The 22,289-nt window shown below is 42.5% G+C and overlaps 1 protein-coding gene across 1 annotated transcript in view; it reads right to left on the reverse strand.

Moving 5' to 3' along the window:
• LOC133000181 (ribonuclease inhibitor-like) overlaps positions 1 to 22,289 on the reverse strand; it is a 40,904-nt gene that overhangs the window by 4,276 nt on the left and 14,339 nt on the right. The window lies entirely within an intron of this gene.

Consider the following 22,289-nt stretch of genomic DNA (forward strand, 5'->3'; position numbering starts at 1 on the left):
AGTCTTTTAAAATAGCTGTAATCAAACCCCTACTCAAAAAACCCACCCTAGACCCAGAGGTTTTAGCAAATTACAGGCCAATATCTAATCTCCCCTTCCTATCTAAAATCTTAGAAAAAGTTGTAGCCAATCAGCTGTGTGAGTTTCTCCAGGAAAATAATATATATGAAGACTTTCAGTCTGGGTTTAGAACCAATCACAGCACAGAGACAGCCCTGGCAAAAGTCACTAATGACCTTCTAATAGCTTCAGATCAGGGACTTGTGTCTGTCCTCGTTCTGTTAGATCTCAGTGCAGCATTCCACACAATTGACCATCAAATTTTATTAGAGAGACTAAAACAGTTAATTAACATTAAAGGAACGGCCTTAAACTGGTTTAAATCTTATTTTGCTGATCGCTCCCAATTCGTTCAAATCAATGATGAGTCATCGGTGCGCACCAAAGTTAACCATGGTGTCCCACAGGGGTCTGTGCTCGGCCCAATTTTATTCTCATTATATATGCTTCCACTAGGAAACATTATCAGGACACACTCGGTAAATTTTCACTGTTATGCTGATGACACCCAGTTATATTTGTCAATAAAACCTGATCAAAGTAATCAATTAACTAAACTTCGAGCATGTCTCAAGGACATAAAAACCTGGATGACCCGCAATTTTCTCTTATTAAACTCAGATAAAACAGAGGTTATAATACTCGGCCCTAAACACCTTAGAGATACATTATCTAATGATATAGCTGCGCTAGATGACATTGCCCTTGCTTCCAATGACACAGTCAGGAACTTGGGAGTGATCTTCGATCCTGATTTGTCCTTTAATAGTCACTTAAAAGTAATTTCTAGGACCGCGTTTTTCCACTTGCGTAATATCTCAAAAATCAGACATGTCCTTTCGCAAAAAGATGCAGAAAAACTAGTCCACGCCTTTGTTACATCGAGACTGGACTATTGTAATTCATTATTATCAGGCTCCAGCAGCAAGTCGTTAAAGACTCTGCAGCTGGTCCAAAATGCCGCAGCACGTGTCCTGACGAGAACTAAGAAAAGAGAGCACATTTCTCCAGTATTAGCATCGCTACACTGGCTTCCTGTTAAATCTAGAATAGAATTTAAAATTCTCCTCCTCACCTTCAAGGCCCTTAATGATATGGCACCTCTTTACCTTAAAGAGATTTTAGTTCCATATCAACCTACTAGAGCACTCCGATCCCAGAACTCAGGTTTACTTGTTGTCCCTAAAGTCTCTAAAAGTAGAGTAGGAGCCAGAGCTTTTAGCCATCAAGCCCCACTGCTGTGGAATAATCTCTCACTTTCAGTTCGGGAGGCAGACACGCTCTGTTCGTTTAAAAGTAGACTCAAAACCTTCCTTTTTTATAAAGCTTATAGTTAGAGCTAATTTGTGCGATGTTCCAAATTTGATTAAATGGCAAAAACCCCTGATGATGCTAAGACGCACAGGGAATTTATGACACAAGACACACGGAGCTTCTCTTTCCTGCTTCTCCTTCCTTTTCTCCATATTTATCACATCAAGATAATTCTTATCTGATCAGTACATGTTACTAACTTGACCCCTTTTCCCGGAGTTTCTGTGCCTTAGCGCCCGCGGATGCAGGGCCACAGCTGTGGCCGCACCATGGATTATGATTGTGGATCGCGTGTCGGAGGTCGCAATGGTGGATCCAGTTCGGTGGATTCTGTATCGTGCCAGCTGATCGTCGTTGTAATGGAGGATCCTTTGTCGCGTTGGCATCGGATGATGAGGGACCACGACCGAGGCGGCAGCTGATAATGGATTCTAACTGGCGGCGGTGGACAATGACTGTGGATTATAGTGGATCCCATCCTGATGCTGGATCGTGGTCTTGCTGCTGGCCAGAGACTGTGATTGCAGCGGGACTGCCTGACACATAGTATTGAAAAATGTTTAGCCTAATGGATGCTGCTAAAAATCCTGATGATGTTTTCTTACACCTGACATCTATTGCACTTCTGTCCGTCCTGAGAGAGGGATCCCTCACATGTGGCTCTCTCTGAGGTTTCTACATATTTTTACCTGTGAAAAGGGTTTTTAGTAGTTTTTCCTTACTCTTGTTGAGGGTTAAGGACAGAGGATGTCACACAATGTTAAAGCCCCATGAGACGAATTGTTATTTGTGAATGTGGGCTATACAAATAAAACTTGATTGATTGATTGACTTCAATTATTAATTTAATGTCATCCATCTTCAAGAACTTCTCCACAGTTTGCTCCGTTCAATGTCGGGTGTGGAGGGTAAATTACGTATTCCTGGCTGCCACTTTATAGGTAAAATACAGGCTGTCTGAAGTGATTACTCGTTAATTTATAAGATTTAGTCTTTAGAAGAAAAACAAACTTTTAATCGCGATTAATCTAGATTAATGAATTTCAAAATGTGAGATTAATTACTTAATTTGTTTTAATCTATTGACAGCGCTAATATATATATATATATATATATATATATATATATATATATACAGTATAAACAATAACCTCCCTTGGACGCCCACAAGGTCGTATGTCTGAACCCTCAAACTCCAGCACAGTGATCACATTGGATTTCAATCTCCACATCTAGTTGATCTCATATGTACATGAGAATAATGAGAATATATATGCACATAATAAAAATAACTTTATATCTCTCACACACACACACAAACACACACACACACACACACACCACTGATTGAATATGTTATTGATCATGTCTGGACTCACCGAGCCTTTCTGCAGTTCCTCACAGCTGGGATCAGTCTATGTTGACCCTGGTCTGATGTGTTGAACTTCTTCAGGTTGAACTCATCCAGGACCTCCTCTGACATCTGCAGCATGTAGGCCAGAGCTGAGCAGTGGATCTCAGAGAGTTTCTCCTTTGATCTGTTCTCTGACTTCAGGAACTGTTGCATCTGCTGATGAACTGAGTGGTCGTTCATCTCAGTCAGACAGTGGAAGATGTTGATGCTTCTGTCAGGAGAAATGTAATCACTCTTCATCTCCTTCAGGTTGTTGATGATTATCTGGATGATCTCTGAATTGTTCCCTCTCCGACCCAGCAGGCCTCCTAAGACTCTCCGGTTGGACTCCAGACTGAGGCCGTGAAGGAAGCGAACAAACAGGTCCAGATGACCATTTGTACTGATGAGGGATTTCTCCATGGTTCTCTTCAGGATGTCATCCAGGGAGAAGGTAGTGTCTGTTTCCACATATATTCCAAAGAAGTTGTTGAGTTCTTCTGTGTTCCTCTCGGTGTAGCATTGGAACATGTAGACTGCAGCAAGAAACTCCTGAACGCTCAGATGAACAAAGCAGTAGACTGATTTCTGGAAGATCACACACTCTCTTCTGAAGATCTCAGTACAAACCCCTGAGTACACCGAGGCCTCTGTGACATTAAGACCACACCGCTCCAGGTCTTCTTGGTAGAACATGATGTTTCCTTCCTCCAGATGTTCAAACGCCAGCAACCCCAGCTTCAGGAGAACGTCCCTGTCAGCCTCCGTCAGCTGCTGTGGAGTCGTCTCATGTCCCTCACCGTACTTGTTGTTCTTCCTCTTTGTCTGAACCAGCAGGAAGTGTGAGTACAGGTCAGTCAGGGTCTTGGGCAGCTCTCCTCTCTGGTCTGTGGTCAACATGTGCTCCAGAACTGTAGCACTGATCCAGCAGAAGACTGGGATTTGACACATGATGTGGAGGCTCCTGGACGTCTTGATGTGTGAGATGATTCTGCTGCACAGCTCTTCATCACTGAATCTCCTCCTGAAGTACTCCTCCTTCTGGGCGTCAGTGAAGCCTCGTACTTCTGTGACCCTGTCAACACATGCAGGAGGGATCTGATTGGCCGCCGCAGGCCTGGAGGTTATCCAGACGAGAGCCGAGGGAAGCAGATTCCCCCGGATGAGGTTTATCAGCAGCACGTTGACTGATGACCTCTGTGTGACCTCAGATACAATCTCCCTGTGGTTGAAGTCCAGAGAAAGTCTGCTTTCATCCAGGCCGTCAAAGATGAACAAAGGTTTACAGACAGCGAGCGTCTCTGCCGTGAGCTTCTGTAACGCTGGATGGAAAACACGGAGCAGCGTGAGGAGACTGTGCTGCTGGTCCTTCACCAGGTTCAGCTCCCTGAACGAAAGCACAGTCAGCAGACCCACATCCTGGTTTTCTAAACCCTCTGCCCAGTCCAGAGTGAACTTCTGCACCGAGAAGGTTTTTCCGACGCCAGCGACGCCGTAGGTCAGGACGACTCTGATGCTGCTCTGCTGATCAGTGGAGGCTTTAAAGATGTCGTGGCACCTGATGGGAGTGTCGTGGAGGATCTTCATCTTGGAAGCCGTCTCAAGCTGCCTCACCTCATGTTGAGTATTAACCTCTTCACTCTGTCCCTCTGTGATGTAAAGCTCAGTGTAGATCCTGTTGAGGAGGGTTCTACTTCCTGTTGCATAACTTCCTTCAGTCACATGTTCACATCTCCTCCTCAGACTGAGTTTATGTTCATCTGAAACCTCCTGCAGACCACGATCTGCTGAAAGACAAGAAACAATGTGAGAGACAGAGAATCTGAGAATCTGCTGATTGTTTTCATCAGATACAGAAAAACTACAGAAAATAAAAGCTTTTTAACTTTGTGCTTTTCTAACGATGTTAAATGTTGATGCTGTATGAAGGAACAAAATCAAACAACATGTGCTTATGTCAGAAGTGAAGACATCAGCAGACACATGTACAGTGCTGCTCTGACCGGCTGCCTGAGCTCCAGCTCCTGTTCTGGATCTTTGTCCACACTGGGGACAGGAGGAGTCTCCTGAAGAACCAGTCTGGTCCCAGTATGAGGTGATGCACTGTCTGCAGAACCAGTGTCCACAGCTGGTGGAGACTGGATCCTTCAGGACGTCCTGACACGAAGCACAGCAGGACGACTGCTCCTCCTCAGACACATGACTCCTCTTCCTCTCCCTGTGAAGACATTTCCTGATAACTCACATGTCACAGTCATAGGTTGTCATTACTTCTGTCAAGGAGGTTTTGTTTTCACCCTGTATGTTTGTGTGTTGGTTGGTGAGTCTCAAAGTGGTTTCATAAGAAGCGTGTTGGTTCTTGGTGGAGGTCTGAGCTCTTTGAGTGATTCAGAGACATTAGTCACCAACTTCAATGAAGCTGTGTCCTAATGCAGGGGCCACACTAGAGGAAACTAGATCCTCTTCAGAGCAGGTCACAGAAGAAACAGTCTCTTACTCTGTGTGTGAGGGTCCAGGTTCATTACTGAAGCCTGGAGGAGGTTTCATGGACCAGTCACTCTTCAGAGACAGACAGCTGGACCCTGGAGACTCTGCTCTCAGTCTGTGGTCCTGACCTCTGCAAACACAAAGATGTTTTTATTCAGAACACATCATTCACTGGTTCATTCTCTGAGGATTCAGTTTGGAGCTTCATATGTTTGTAGCAGGTCTCTTACTTTGTGTGTGAGGGTCCAGGTTCATTACTGAAGCCTGGAGGAGGATTCATGGACCAGTCACTCTTCAGAGACAGACAGCTGGACCCTGGAGACTCTGCTCTCAGTCTGTGGTCCTGACCTCTGCAAACACAAAGATGTTTTTATTCAGAACACATCAGTCACTGGTTCTTTCTCTGAGGATTCAGTTTGGAGCTTCACATGTTTGTAGCAGGTCTCTTACTTTGTGTGTGAGGGTCCAACTTGCTCTGAAGTGTCCTCGTCCATGTTGCACCGGGCCGGCTGCGGCTCAGTTGTGGTTCAGGCCGCGCTGCTCTTCTAGATATTCAAGGTCCGCTCAGTTTACAGCAGAACTCAGTGAAATGATCTTTCACACCAGTTTCAATGTTTGTCTGTTGAAAACGTCACAAACACAAATATTTGCAACACTTCCTGTAGCCTGCCCATTTAAAAAAAAAAGCACTGCAGCGTTTCTGTCGACTGAATCAATTCATTTATTCTTTTAATGTTTTTCTTGTGAAATAGATGCAGGGCTTCATAGTTTGTAGTACTGGTATTTATTTGAGTACACAGGACTACTTATATACAAGGAAATACAGTGATCACATCAGAAACCTCAGGAAGGCTGTACACAGCAAAATCTGTAGTGTTGTTTTTTCAGTGTTAATATTTTTGAGTTGGTGGGTGTTGATTTTTGAGTTGTTTTAACACCACTAGTTTTGAAAAAGCTCTGCGAGCGTTTTCAATCAAGCGAGATAAATGTTAACACCTGTGACTGAGTTAGAATCACATCAGGTGGAGTTGATCATAAAATATGGGAGGAGCTTCACCACAAATCTCTGCACCCAATGAATCATAACAAAATCCCTCGGCTCTTTTTATCAAGACAGGTGTGAGACTGAACCTTGGCCTCATTTTAGTGTTAAAAATACACTTTAATGAGTCATAAAATAACACTATGTATGTTAAAAATTAACTCTCATAGTGAAATGAAATAACATGATTTTAGTGTTAAAAATACACTTTAATGTGTCATAAAATAACACTATGTATGTTAAAAATTAACACTCACAGTGAAAGGGAATAACACAATTTAGAGTTAACGGTGCACTTATGTGGTGTCATAAAATAACACCAAGGGTGACAAATATTTATCACTGTTAAAGAGTTAAAATATTAACACTTTTCAAAGTGTAATTTTAACTCAGAATCCGTGAGGATTATATAGACTCAGAAAAAGTGTTAAATTTAACACTCTGTGAGTTGAATTAACACTCCCGATTTTGCTGTGTAGTTACATTAAAAGTAAAGTCGGGTCACGGGTCCAGTGGAGGATTATACACGGAGCTTTAGCTACAAACAGACACAGAGCACTGGGGAGGGGTGTGATTTCTGCGGTGACAGGGAGACTCTAGTGCCCCTAGTGGTGACTTGTCCCTGATTAGAGGGTTTATTTAGACAACTGCAGCAGTGGGTGGAGGCTCTGGGGGAGAATCATCCTAGTTAACTTCCTGTATGGTATAGCTAAACTGGCCACCTGGAAGAGCAGGAAGAACCAGAGGTTGGGTGTAGGCTGGACAGATGTGGTGAAGTGTTTTAAAGGCTTGGTAGCAACTCACGTGAAAATAGAACACGCCTTCTACAGCCTGACAAGGAACCTGGAAGCTTTCACAACTCAGTGGGGGATCAGACAGGTTTCATGTTCAATAGAGGAGGACGGTTCACTGATTCTTAATTTTTAAATTCTGTGTGGGTGTGTGACATGTAGTTTTCTTATGTGAAATATGTTATGATCGAAGTGTTATTTATTACGTTTATTTCATGAAATGATTTAAATAAAAGTCAAAAACGTCTCTCTACGTTGACATTAAGCGAATTGCGTCACTTCCGGTTTTCTTGAGCTCACAGGAATCAGGACAAACAAGTTCAAAAACACACCCAAAAATTCCCAGCAAGGACAAACACACACCATACACACACACTCACACACACAAACACACACACACACACTCAGGTGACTGTAACGTATGATAGTGAAAACACGTTGTGTTATTAAACACTTGATGAACAGATGAAGATAAAAGTGAAGCTGTGAGTTAACTCTGTTAATTAGTCCTTTGAAGGCTCTTTGATCCAGACCTGCTGTTCACATCTGTCTCTGGGATCCGATCACATGACGTCTGTCACCAGGTGTGAACTGACAAACTTAGAGTCATGTGATCAGCAGACGGATGTTAACAGCAGGTGTGAGAGTGAGACAGTAAAACTTTCAGAAAGTTGTGTTCACACTCACCTGCTCACTTTCCTTCCTTCTGCTCGTCCAGGTGAAAATGGAGTCTGACCGCTCCCTGTTCTCAGACTCCTCCTCCCTGTTCTCAGGCTCCTCCTCCTCCCTGTTGAACCAGTTCACTCTTGAAACCAATTCGAAGTCCAGTTCATACCCATGAAGATGAACTGGTTCACAGTTCATGTTTTATTGAATTGTTTTATATCTGTGTCCGGGGATCCAGTGAAAAACACAGTCACTGACTGTAAAATAATATGAATGAATAATATAAATGTTGCTGAACACTCACCAGCCTCAGACTTCACGTCTCCTCCTCCGCTTAGTTACTGGAAATCACATGACTCTGTGTGTGTGTGTGTGTTTCAAGTTTCAAGAGTTTATTGTCATATACACAAAGATTACATCATGCAGTCGCTTGCAATGTGTTGGGACTGAGGCCCAGTGATCTGAGTTTTCAACAAAGGCCCATAAAACGTGAGGCCTAAACGCGATCCTGAGACCAGCCCTAGAGTGTTCCGGGGTGTCGACACTCCAACCCCCCCAGCAGCAGGCCCTGGTGGGAGATGTTGCAGGCCGCTCTGAAAAAACCCAAATGAGACTCTGAAACACCCACTGAGGTCGAATCCCCGCCCACTAAAGTCGGGACCCTGACATCTAATTGGCTGAGGGCAACACTGACCCTTGACCCCTCCTCCAGGGGGGCAGGTACCTCCCAGGTAGAACAAAACCCCTGTGCTCCCAGAAATCTGCCTCTTTTCCACGCTGCTCAAGTTGTTTTCTGACCTCAAGAGGTCTAACCACACGACTCAGTAACTAAGGAGGCGATTAGACGTTTGTTTAATATCATTTTATTTGAAGTCGTTTCATTTTCTTCTTTTATCTCAGTCAAAGTTTTATCTTGATAGGACCTTTCCTGTTTTAACTTGAAAGACCGAAACAGGAAGTGCCCCGCTGGACGGACTCCGACACTTCCATAGACTTAACTTTTTTCCAACGATCCACAAACGGCTTCCACAAAGCCGTTCCCTGCAGAAGCGCGACGTTCATCCCGCTGAGGAGTAAGAGACAATTCACTCCGTTCCTGTAAACCAGCACGTTCTCCGCTGTTACAGAAGAAAGGCGAAGTTTCATTCCGTCAAGACAGCAGGAATAATTCGCTTCCTTTTCCGGTCCAGCGGCCGAGCCCGGAGCTCCGCTCGAGAGAGAGAGACCACGTGATTCACTGGCCCCCGACACATTCGCGCAGACGCGCAGGCACATCGCGAGGGTTGTACAGTAAGAGACTTGATTATCTGGGCAGATACGTAGCATATTGTTTAATATTTGAGTGTATTTGTTTGTGGGACCTCCGTGTCTCATTGTTTAGCCACGACGATTCGGCTACTTCCGGTTCATTTCCGGTTACGGCCTTGTGCCACAGTTTTTAAGCGCCGTGACTAAACGTCTCCGGTTGCACTCGTTCCCGTCTGAAGAACCTTACAGAGATTTTACCGTCAGACTTCAGCACACAACGCCGTTTGAGTGCTGAGCGGTAAAGTAAATGTAACTTGTTTCTGACGGTGTTTTTAAGAGCTTCTTTGAACTCTCCTTGCATGCCTTCTCTTCTCTCTCTCTCTCTCTCCTTCTAAACCGACCTATACACCCGTTCCGATCTGTATTTAGAATACAGTTCATGTAACAGTTAAATCTATATTTAAAGGGCCTGAAAACATCTGGCCGCCATTTTGAAGCCAAAGCTAAACCAGAACAAAGAATCCTTTGTTCCACCTCCTCCTTTGTGCCTCACACGTGGTCCGGCGGCCATTTGAGATTATTCATCGGTAGACCCGCCCTCAATTCTGGCTCTAAATTCATAACGAACCCGCCATTTTGTTTTGTAGTTTTAAGCCTAACATTGTCGGCCTTCATCTTGGATGTGACGTCACTACGTGACTGCGTCATCGCCACGCCCCCTCCCTTTTCTCTCTCGCTCTCTCACACCCACACACACACACACACACCCACACAGACACTTTGATAGACACAGACAGATGCATACACACTCAGATACACATAGGTGGATACATGTGTCTTCTAAATTGTGATAAATGCTGCTGCTGTTGTGATCTTTGAAATATGGGAGTTTGTTAAGATGATGAATCATTAAATAACACTAACTTTATTTCACACACACACACACAGACACACACACACACAGAGAGACACTTTGACACAGACACACACACACATAGAGACAGACATACATAGGTAGACCGCAGGTTGTCCATGTATTTTTTGAATTGTGATAAGTGCTGCTGCTGTGTTTATCTTTGAAATATTGGAGCTTGTTAAAATGAGGAATCATTGAATAACATAACTTTATTTCCCCTTTTTAATAAATACTTTTGTAATTAAAGTATCTGTAGTCTGTCATTATTTGTGCATAAGTGTGTGAATACAGCTGGATTATGATTGCCTGTGCTCGAACTTAGAAGCCTTCACTGTTTATTAAGTAATCGTTAATATTAAAATATTGACATTAATTAATTTGACATTTATCATTATGAGACTGATAATTATAGCTTGACATCGTTGGTCCCTGGAAACCAGGGTGGTGCCCCCCTTTCTCAATTATTAATATAGATAGTATTATTCTTAAATTGATAATTTTATTGTTTTTGACTAATTATTTTCATTATTCTTGGTTGATAACCTTATCATTGTTAATTGATAGCTTGTACTTTCTAATTGATAATTCCTATTTTCTCATTAGTGGTTTTATTGTTATTTGATTACTGATCATCTTCAATTAATAATTTAATTATTTTTGATAGATAATTTTTATTATTTTAATAATCATATTTCATGATTATTAATAATTAGCCAACGTCAAGACTACTCCTATTGCACAACACTGCATAGCCATAAACAAACAATGAATAACAAAGTATTTTTGCAACTTGAGCATTTCCTAATCTCCACTCAAACCAATAAACTGCATTAAAGTTAATTAATACAAGGTTGTAAAAGTTCATGTGTCCTTCAACCCCCGGCCACTAAGAGAAGGAAACTCAACATCTCACAAAGTCACCCAACCGCATAGAGACTGTCTCTGTCTACAGTCCGATTAAATTATTTAAATTAAACAATAACAGAGCGAGAACTCACAATAATCTTATACTTATTAACACAACCTCTGGAACAACTCAGGAAACAAAGATTTTCAAATGTGGTATTTTAAACATTAGATCACTGTCCTCAAAGGCTATTTTAGTTAATGAACTAGTCTCAGACTACAATATAGATTTATTGTCCCTTACTGAGACGTGGCTGCATCCTGATGAATATGTCAGTCTAAATGAATCTACTCCCCCCCCAGTCATATAAATTCACACGTTCCCAGGGAACTCGGGCGAGGAGGTGGAGTTGCTGCTATTTTTAACTCCAGTCTATCAATTAATCCTAAACCTAAACTCAGCTACAACGCATTTGAATGTCTTGTTCTTAGTCTTCCACGTCAATCCAGGAAACACCAACAGCCAATCATATTTGCTGTAGTTTATCGTGCTCCTGGGGCTTATACTGAATTTCTAACGAGCTTTTATCAAACCTCGTCCTAAAGAAATTATTATTGTTGGTGACTTTAATATTCGTGTTGACAATAATAAAGATAGCCTGAGCGTAGCATTTATTTCAATACTAGACTCAATTGGTTTCAGTCAGTGTGTACATCCACCTACTCATTGTTGTAACCACACACTTGACCTTGTGTTATCATACGATGTCAAAATTGAACATTTAACAGTACTTCCGCGCAATCCAGTACTATCAGACCATAATTTAATAACCTTCGATTTTTCACTATCTGAATATATGCCCCTAATAAAAAACTCATTTTCTAGATGTCTACCTGATAGTGCTATAGCTAAATTTAAGGAAATAATTCCGATTACATTTAAACCCGTATTATCCGTCGACATAAACAAATTCTTTAAAAACCCGAGCTATATTTAGATTGACCACCTCGTAGATAGCTCTGCAGACTCATTACGATTAACATTAGACTCAATAGCGCCTCTAAAAAAGAAACATGTCAAACATAGTAAATTAGCTCCGTGGTATAATTCCAAGACACATGAGTTGAAATAAATATCAAGAAAATTAGAAAGGAAGTGGCGCTCCAGCAACAGTGTTGAAAATCTCCTAGACTGGAAGAGTAGTGTTACAGAATATAAAAAGGCTCTCCACAAAGCAAGAGCTGCCTATTACTCAAAACTAATAGAAGAGAATAAAAACAACCCCAGGTTTCTCTTCAGCACTGTAGCCAGGCTGACAGAGAGTCACACCTCCACCAAACCCAGTATTCCTCCATCCCTAAATAGCAATATCTTTATGACCTTTTTTAATGATAAAATTCTAACTATTAGAAATAAACCAACCATCTCCTGCCCTCAATTGGCACTAATACCCTCCCAACAACAGAGATCTCAGAAACGGCTGAGAATCCTTCCCATTATTTAGACAGCTTCTCTCTGATCACCCGTGATCAGTTTACCAAAATAGTCTCAGGTTCTAAACCAACAACCTGTATTTTAGATCCGATTCCAACTAAATTACTTAAAGAAATTCTGCCCCTAATAGATAATTCGTTACTTAACACAATCAATCTGTCATTATCATCAGGTTATGTACCACAGTCTTCTAAAATAGCTGTAATCAAACCCCTACTCAAAAAACCCACCCTAGACCAAGAGGTTTTAGCAAATTACAGGCCAATATCTAATCTCCCCTTCCTATCTAAAATCTTAGAAAAAGTTGTAGCCAATCAGCTGTGTGAGTTTCTCCAGGAAAATAATATATATGAAGACTTTCAGTCTGGGTTTAGAACCAATCACAGCACAGAGACAGCCCTGGCAAAAGTCACTAATGACCTTCTAATAGCTTCAGATCAGGGACTTGTGTCTGTCCTCGTTCTGTTAGATCTCAGTGCAGCATTCCACACAATTGACCATCAAATTTTATTAGAGAGACTAAAACAGTTAATTAACATTAAAGGAACGGCCCTAAACTGGTGTTGGGCAAGGCCCAGTGATCCGACTTAGAACAAAGAGTCGTAAAACCTTAGGCCAGGCTCGGGAAACCCCTTACATTTGAAATCCAGCATGGGCCCTTATCTCCATGTGGCAGCAGGTCACTTCCTGGGTCCCCCACGGTAAGCCCGCCCCTGGGGGCCAAATCCTGACAACTCAATTGGCTGGAGGGCCACACTGACCCCTGACCCCTCCTCCCAGGGGGGAGTCACCTGAGACATGACTTAAAAAGGCTGAGCTCACAGAAACCGCTCTCTCTTCACTCCGATGCTGATGTGACAACGGGACCCCCCCCCCGGGGTCTCACCAGTTAACCCAGCAACTTAAGGAGGCAACTAACCTCTCTTTTTCCTCCGATGCTGACGTTCCCATCAGGCCCTTTCGGGTCTGTCCAGAGGTTCCAGCAACTTAAGGAGGGAACTACTTTTCTCTTAACTGCTCTTTTTCACTCCAGCACTGACGTTCCAGTTAGGCCTCCTCAGGTCTGACCAGAGGTTCCCGTTGCTTAAGGAGGCAATAAGATGTTTGTTTCAATTCATTTCATTCATTTATCTTAGTCGACGTTTTTTATTTTGGAAAGGACCTTTCCTGTTTTAACTTGGAAAGATCAAACAGGAAATTGCTCGCTGGACGATCTCAAACTGTTTCATTTTCCCCACGGACTTTACTTTTGTTTTTCCAACGATCTACAAACGGCTTCAAACCAGCCGTCCCCTGCAGAAGCGCGACGTTCATCCCGCTGAAGAGTAAGAGGCAATCCACTCCGTTCCTGTAGACCAGCACGTTCTCCGCTGTTACAGAAGAAGACGACGTTCATCCCGTCACGGGGCACGAGAAAATCCGCTCCTTGTCCGGTCCAGCGGCTGAGCTCCGGAGCTCCGCTCGTGAGAGAGACCACGTGATTCACTGGCCCCCGACACATTCGCGCCGAGGTGCAGACACACCGCGAGGGTGGTACAGTAAGAGACTTGATTATCTGGGCAGATGTTAGTTTTAATATGTAGCGTGTTGATTTAATACTTGAGTGTATTTTGTTGATGGAACTTCCGTGTTCCATTGTTTTAGCCGGCCACTACTCCGAGCCGCTACTTCCGGTTTCCGGTTTGATCGCAATGTTTTGTGTTGCAAGTAAATAGGGCCGCGAGAAGCGCCTCCGCCCGCACTGTTAACGTCTGTGTGAGTCTGCAGTGATTTCACCGATCAGAACCTCGGCCCACAACGCTCGCTTGAGGGCTGAGGGGTGAATCACTGTTAACTCATCTCAGGCGTATTTTTAAGAGCTTCTTTGAACTCTCCTTACATGTTTTCTCTCTCTCTCTCTCTCTCCTTCTAAACCGACCTATACACACTTCTGACCTGTATTTATAATACAGGTCATGTCACATAGTTAAATCTATGCTTAGAGAGGCTGAACACATCTGGAAACCATTCGGCCCCCAAAGCCAAGCAGAGATAAGAATTCTCTTTGTCTAAAATTTCCTTTGTGTAATTCATGTGACGACCACCAGTGTGCGCTCCGGCCACATGGTGTCATTAACATAGACTCCATCATGAATAACGCAAGTTAACCCACCATTTTGAGTCTATTATTGCCACGCCTCCGCTCTCTCTCTCCTCCCATCCTGGCTCTAAATTCATAACGGCTCCGCCATCTTGTTTTGTAGTCAATCCGCCATTTTGAGAGTTTTTAGGCCTTGATTCCACGAATCATGATCGGCCTCCATCTTAGATGTGATGTCACTACGCGTCATCGCCACGCCCCTTCTTTTTCTCTCTCTCTCGCACACACACACACACACACACACACACACACACACACACACATTGATAGACACAGACAGATACACACACACAGACACATAGATGGACCAGAGGTTAAATGCGTGTTCTAAATTGTGATAAGCTGCTGTTGTTATCTTTGAAATATGGGAGTTTGTTAAGATGATGAATCATTAAATAACACTAACTTTATTTCACACACACACACACACACACAGACACACACACACAGAGAGACACTTTGACACAGACACACACACACATAGAGACAGACATACATAGGTAGACCGCAGGTTGTCCATGTATTTTCTGAATTGTGATAAGTGCTGCTGCTGTGTTTATCTTTGAAATATCGGAGCTTGTTAAAATGAGGAATCATTGAATAACATAACTTTATTTCCCCTTTTTAATAAATACTTTTGTAATTAAAGTATCTGTAGTCTGTCATTATTTGTGCATAAGTGTGTGAATACAGCTGGATTATGATTGCCTGTGCTCGAACTTAGAAGCCTTCACTGTTTATTAAGTAATCGTTAATATTAAAATATTGACATTATTAATTTGACATTTATCATTATGAGACTGATAATTATAGCTTGACATCGTTGGTCCCTGGGAAACCAGGGTGGTGCCCCCCTTTCTCAATTATTAATATAGATAGTATTATTCTTAAATTGATAATTTTATTGTTTTTTGACTAATTATTTTCATTATTCTTGGTTGATAACCTTATCATTGTTAATTGATAGCTTGTACTTTCTAATTGATAATTCCTATTTTCTCATTAGTGGTTTGATTGTTATTTGATTACTGATCATCTTCAATTAATAATTTAATTATTTTTGATAGATAATTTTTATTATTTTAATAATCATATTTCATGATTATTAATAATTAGCCAACGTCAAGTCTACTCCTATTGCACAACACTGGTTTAAATCTTATTTTTCTGATCGCTCCCAATTCGTACAAATTAATGATGAGTCATCTGTGCGCACCAAAGTTAACCATGGTGTTCCACAGGGGTCTGTGCTCGGCCCAATTTTATTCTCACTATATATGCTTCCACTAGGAAACATTATCAGGACACACTCGGTAAATTTCCACTGCTATGCGGATGACACCCAGTTATATTTGTCAATAAAACCCGATCAAAGTAATCAATTAACTAAACTTCGAGCATGTCTCAAGGACATAAAAACCTGGATGACCCGCAATTTTCTCTTATTAAACTCAGATAAAACAGAGGTTATAATACTCGGCCCTAAACACCTTAGAGATACATTATCTAATGATATAGCTGCGCTAGACGACATTGCCCTTGCTTCCAATGACACAGTCAGGAACTTGGGAGGGATCTTCGATCCTGATTTGTCCTTTAATAGTCACTTAAAACAAATTTCTAGGACGGCCTTTTTCCACTTGCGTAATATCTCAAAAATCAGACATGTCCTTTCGCAAAAAGATGCAGAAAAACTAGTCCACGCCTTTGTTACATCGAGACTGGACTATTGTAATTCATTATTATCAGGCTCCAGCAGCAAGTCGTTAAAGACTCTGCAGCTGGTCCAAAATGCCGCAGCACGAGTCCTGACGAGAACTAAGAAAAGAGAGCACATTTCTCCAGTATTAGCATCGCTACACTGGCTTCCTGTTAAATCTAGAATAGAATTTAAAATTCTCCTCCTCACCTTCAAGGCCCTTAATGATATGGCACCTCTTTACCTTAAAGAGATGTTAGTACCATATCAACCAGCTAGAGCGCTCCGATCCCAGAATTCAGGTTTACTTGTCGTCCCTAAAGTCTCTAAAAGTAGAGTAGGAGCCAGAGCTTTCAGCCATCAAGCCCCACTGCTGTGGAATAATCTCTCACTTTCAGTTCGGGAAGCAGACACGCTCTGTTCGTTTAAAAGTAGACTCAAAACCTTCCTTTTTGATAAAGCTTATAGTTAGAGCTAATTAGTGCGGCAGAAAGTAACTTGTCCTATATGAAACATGACACACAGAGCTTCTCTTTCCAGCTTCTCCTTCCTCTTCTCCATCCTTATCACATCAAAGTAATTCTTATCTGATCAGTACATGTTACTAACTTGACCCCTTTCCCAGAGTTTCTGTGCCTTAGCGCCCGCGGATGCAGGGCCACAGCTGTGGCCGCACCATGGATTATGATTGTGGATCGCGCGTCAGAGGTCGCAATGGTGGATCCAGTTTGATGGATTCTGTATCGTGCCAGCTGATCGTAGTGATAATGGCAGATCCTTTGTCGCGTTGACATCGGACGGTGGTGGACAACGTCCGAGGCGGCGGCTGATGACGGATCCTAACTGGCGGCAGTGGACAATGACTGTGGACTATAGTGGATCCCATCCTGATGCTGGATCGTGATCTTGCTGGCTGCTGGCCAGAGACTATGATGCAGCAGGACTGCTTCACATATAGAATGGAAGTTAAAAATGTTTTCCCTCATCGATGCTGCTAAAAAACTTTAATCCTGATGATGTTTTCTTACACTTGACATCTATTGCACTTGTGTCCGCCTGGGAGACGGATCCCTCACATGTGGCTCTCTCTGAGGTTTCTACATATTTTTACCTGTTAAAAGGGTTTTTTAGTAGTTTGTCCTGACTCTTGCTGAGGGTTAAGGACAGAGGATGTCACACAATGTTAAAGCCCTATGAGACGAATTGTTATTTGTGAATGTGGGCTATACAAATAAAACTTGATTGATTGATTGATTGAACATCTAGTATCATGTTCACGTCATAAAGGCTGGAAATGAATTACAGAACTTTATAGACAGTAACACTGAGAACACATCAGTCAGCAGCTTGAAGCAAATGCCCAAATGAAGGTCAAACACAAGCTCTGCAACTTTATATTCACTTTAAAACTCACACAAAACCAGCATGAAGTTAAATGTGTGTGTGTACCTCTGCAGGTCGATGCTCCTCACACCTCAGCCAGTGAGTCCAGAGCTCTACTGGGATCCACAGTGAAGACTCTCCACTGGTTGGTGACCACTGCTGTAACATATGATTGTGAAAACACGTTGTGTTATTAAACACTTGATGAACAGATGAAGATAAAAAGTGAAGCTGTGAGTTAACTCTGTTAATTAGTCCTTTGAAGGCTCTTTGTTCCAGACCTGCTGTTCACATCTGTCTCTGGGATCCGATCACATGACGTCTGTCACCAGGTGTGAACTGACAAACTTAGAGTCATGTGATCAGCAGACGGATGTTAACAGCAGGTGTGAGAGTGAGACAGGAAAACTTTCAGAAAGTTGTGTTCACACTCACCTGCTCACTTTCCTTCCTTCTGCTCGTCCAGGTGAAAATGGAGTCTGACCACTCCCTGTTCTCAGGCTCCTCCTCCTCCCTGTTGAACCAGTTCACTCTTGAAACCAGTTCAAAGTCCAGTTCATACCCATGAAGAAGAACTGGTTCATACTTCATGTTTTATTGTGATGTTATGATATTGATAACAAACTTAGGATCATGTATTAAGTTAATAATGGACAGTGTCAGTTTGCAGAGACCTTCAAGACCAGCACAAGTGTAGGTGTGTGTGTGAGATGGATGTTATTGGGTTTGAATGGTTTCACCGTCAAACCAAAGGACTGATTCAGCTCTGCTGTTACAAAGCAAGTTTCAGGAAATCAGTCCTTCTCTTCAGGATGAGCTCACATCTGTCAGCGTAACATCTGTGATCCCTGCCTTCATTATAATGGTTCTGCACTTACTATCATATCCTGCTTCATCCTTTACAATAAGCACACTGGATCTGTTTCTGGTTCATAAAATGTTTAATGCAAATCCATCAACGTAACTAGTGTGTATTTTTGTTCCGTATCTGTTCCTGCAGGCGTGTTTTTTAAACTGCTCCAACATGACAACGTCTGTCAGAGTGAATGTTGGTTTCAGATTGAAACTCGAGGTCTGTGCATGATAACTGGAACAGCTGATCAGAGGTTTTCCTTTGGTTTCTGGTCCAAAGGTGTTAAAGCTTGAATTTACAGAACCAATCTGAACACGACTTGAACATATTTAAAATGTTTCCCTGTAGCAGAGAGTTGCAGGATCCTCACATCGTCACCATGAATTCCTCCTCGAACAACTTTAATGTGACGAGTGATCGAGACTCTCAGGAAACAGTTGTGAAGAAGAATGTGTTCCTTCTGGCTCTTGGTCTGACCATCAACTACATCAACTGCACACTGGTTCACACCTTCAGGAAACACCAGGTCAGAATCCTTCTTAATGTATTTCATTATTATTATTATCATGATCATTGATCTGATCAGGGATTTCAGGTAGAAAGAGAAACTAACAGGAGAGTTTCATTAACTTCTGTTTCTTCTCCTCTCTTCTAGATGTTTGACCTGAACCCTCGTTACATCTTTTTCATCCACCTGGTGTTGAACGCTATGATCCAGCTCACTGCAACAATCAGCCTGTTTCTCTTTATTACGTCTTCTACAAGATCCAAGCAAGTCTCTGCTGCCTCATCATCTCCCTTACCATCTTCACCAGCCTCAACACGCCATTGAATTCAGCTGCCATGGCGGTGGAGTGCTACATCTCCGTCTGTCTACCACTGTGACACGTGGAGCTCTGCACCATCAGAAGAACTCACATTCTCATAGGTTGGATTTGGGCCATGAACATAGTTTCTGCTCTGTCAGATGTGTTTATCGTTCTGGCAACACAGACTCTACAGTTATTTCATTCTACTATTTTTTGTGATAGGAACAACCTGCTCCTCATCCTGTGAGTGTAAAACAGAGGGAGGTTTCCTACATGATCTACCTGATGGTGTTTGGTTCACGCTCCTCTACGCGTACTTCAAGATCTTCCTGCTGCTAAAGCTGCTAAAGGGAGTAAATCAGGGGATGGAGATGCAAAGAAGGGAAGTAAAACCATCCTGCTTCATGGCTTTCAGCTGCTGTGCATGCTCACCTATTCATTGAGAACATTAATAAATTAAGGTACCAGCCAATAAGGGTGTGGAGGTGAACTATTGTACAAGTACAATAATAAAGTTCCCTTTCATGTAATATTGGTTTATGTCATTTGTAAATCCATCAATAAACCTGCAGAGCCACAAACAAACAATGAATAACAAAGTACTTTGCAACTTGAGCATTTCCTAATCTACACTAAAACCAATCAACTACATTAAAGTTAATCAATACAAGCTTGTAAAAGGTCCTGTGTCCTTCAACCCCCGGCCACTAAGAGAAGGAAACTCAACATCTAGTATAATGTTCACGTCATAAAGGCTGGAAATGAATTACAGAACTTTATAGACAGTAAAGGCCAATTTATGCGTCAGCGTATTTTGTAAAACGGACAGATAAGACCGCCCTATCCGTCGTGAAACGCCCTCTCCGAGCGCTTCAGACAGCTTTTCGTACACCTCTGATTTTTCTAACTCTCCGTCTTCATGTTGGAGAGCCACGGACAGTTCTTGGATGTGATTGGTCCGCGAACGACATAATTTCCGTATGACGTCATTTCCGTACGACGTAATTTCTGTTCGACGTCATTTCCGGACTCAATCAAACCCAAACACAACTACGATTCTACGATTAATGTGACGTGTGTGTTAAGCCAGCGGAGTTGTCCGGCTGACGGTGGCTCGTTAGAGCACTGAGGGCATGTGTGCACGGTCACATACGGTTATAACGAGCTTTCAAAACTGCGCTAGCAGGCTAGGCTAGCGGGCTAGCCACCATGCTAACTGCGGTGGTAACAGTGCAAGAACCCGCCGTCACGACTTTAATTCCACTTCTATCATGACACTGTTTCTATAATACCATCAGGTTAGAAGCAAACACTGGATAGTAGTAGTTAGTGTCGGGCGTCCCTGCTGACTGTGTGTGGAAGCTGGGGGGGAGCTAGCTGGGAGGGGAGCTAGCTCCGTGAGCTACACGGAGCTCCAAGCTGTGGAATCAGCAACACAGTTCGGAAACAAGACCGGGGAACCGCTGCGCTAAGAAACGATAACATCAGCATCTTGACCCGCTGGGTGTCACTTTATTTAGTTCTGTTAGTTGCCATGGTTCAGTGTGTGGGAGGCAGAGATAAACAGACACACGTGGACTTCTTCTTCCCAAAATTGGGGTAGGCTTCTCTGACCTCGTCTTCCGTTGCGCCACCTATGGGTTTGGCGGTGAATTTTTTTCGACGTACAGTGTCGGATTAGTAAAAATCAAAAAGACTCTTCGACCTCCGTGGAGCCCTCTCCGAGAAACGGAGAACGTAGAAGAGGAGCCTTAACACTGAGAGCACATCAGTCAGCAGCTTGAAGCAGCACTCTGTATCTCCACTCAGTTCGATGGCTTTGTGACCAAATGAAGGTCAAACACAAGCTCTGCAACTTTATATTCACTTTAAAACTCACACAAAACCAATGTGAAGTTATATGTGTGTGTGTGTGTGTGTGTGTGTGTGTGTGTGTGTGTGTGTACCTGGCTCTGCAGGTCGATGCTCCTCACACCTCAGCCAGTGAGTCCAGAGCTTTACTGGGATCCACAGTGAAGACTCTCCACTGGTTGGTGACCACTGCTGTAACGTATGATTGTGAAAACACGTTGTGTTATTAAACACTTGATGAACAGATGAAGATAAAAAGTGAAACTGTGAGTTAACTCTGTTAATTAGTCATTTGAAGGCTCTTTGATCCAGACCTGCTGTTCACATCTGTCTCTAGGATCCGATCACATGACATCTGTCACCTGAACTGGTTCACAGTTCATGTTTTATTGTGATGTTATGATGTAGATAACAAACTTAGGATCATGTATTTAGTTAATAATGGACGGTGTGGGATCATGAATCCAGATCTTTCACACTGAGTCCTGACTGGGAGCGTCTCCTGGGACTGAGCTGTACAATGTGATTCATCATGATGTTTAAATGAGCCTCAGAAACTCTGGAGTCAAACACGTCTTCATCATGTGAACACGATGAAGACGTGTTTCCTTGCGATCGGTCTGTTCCGTCAATAGTTTGTTAAAATGTGTAAAACTCCCAAACGGCCCAACTGCATCAAATGAAGCCTGAGCTCAAACCCATGTTTCCTCCTGTGATCTGAAGGTTGTTATATTTGGTGTTGGAGCTGAATGTGTGACTCCATCTGCAGAACTCTGCCACGTCAGGTCACATTTATACAGTCCAGTCACAGGGTTGGTTTATAGATCTAGAGAAATACAGCTGCATTGTGATGCATCATTTGACCCTTGTGTATTTCAATAATTAAAAACAGTAAAAGTGTTTGACCACAAGGTGTCAGCAAAGAGCCAGAGTACCTGGCTGCAGACATGGTTTTCCCATCAAGTCTAAACTGGATTAACTGTTATTCCACCATAGAAAGTACATTTTTTTTTTATACTTTATTTTTAAAGAAACAAGGACACACATACAAGGAACAAAAAGCTGGTCACCTATACATTTATACTGATGGTACATTGATGGAAATAAATGTCAATTCACACAGTAACAGATCAGTGATGATCCTGTGAGGTCACAAACACAATCCATTTTTCCCAAAACTGCAAAAATTTATCAAACCATAGATTCAGCGAAAAGGTCATTCTCTCCATATTTTGAACATCAGTTACAATATCTATCCAGTCAGTCTCTGTTGGGGGTTCGGCCTGTAGCTATTTT

This window comes from Limanda limanda, chromosome 4 (assembly GCF_963576545.1).
Source record: "Limanda limanda chromosome 4, fLimLim1.1, whole genome shotgun sequence".
NCBI classification, from domain to species: Eukaryota; Metazoa; Chordata; class Actinopteri; order Pleuronectiformes; family Pleuronectidae; genus Limanda; species Limanda limanda.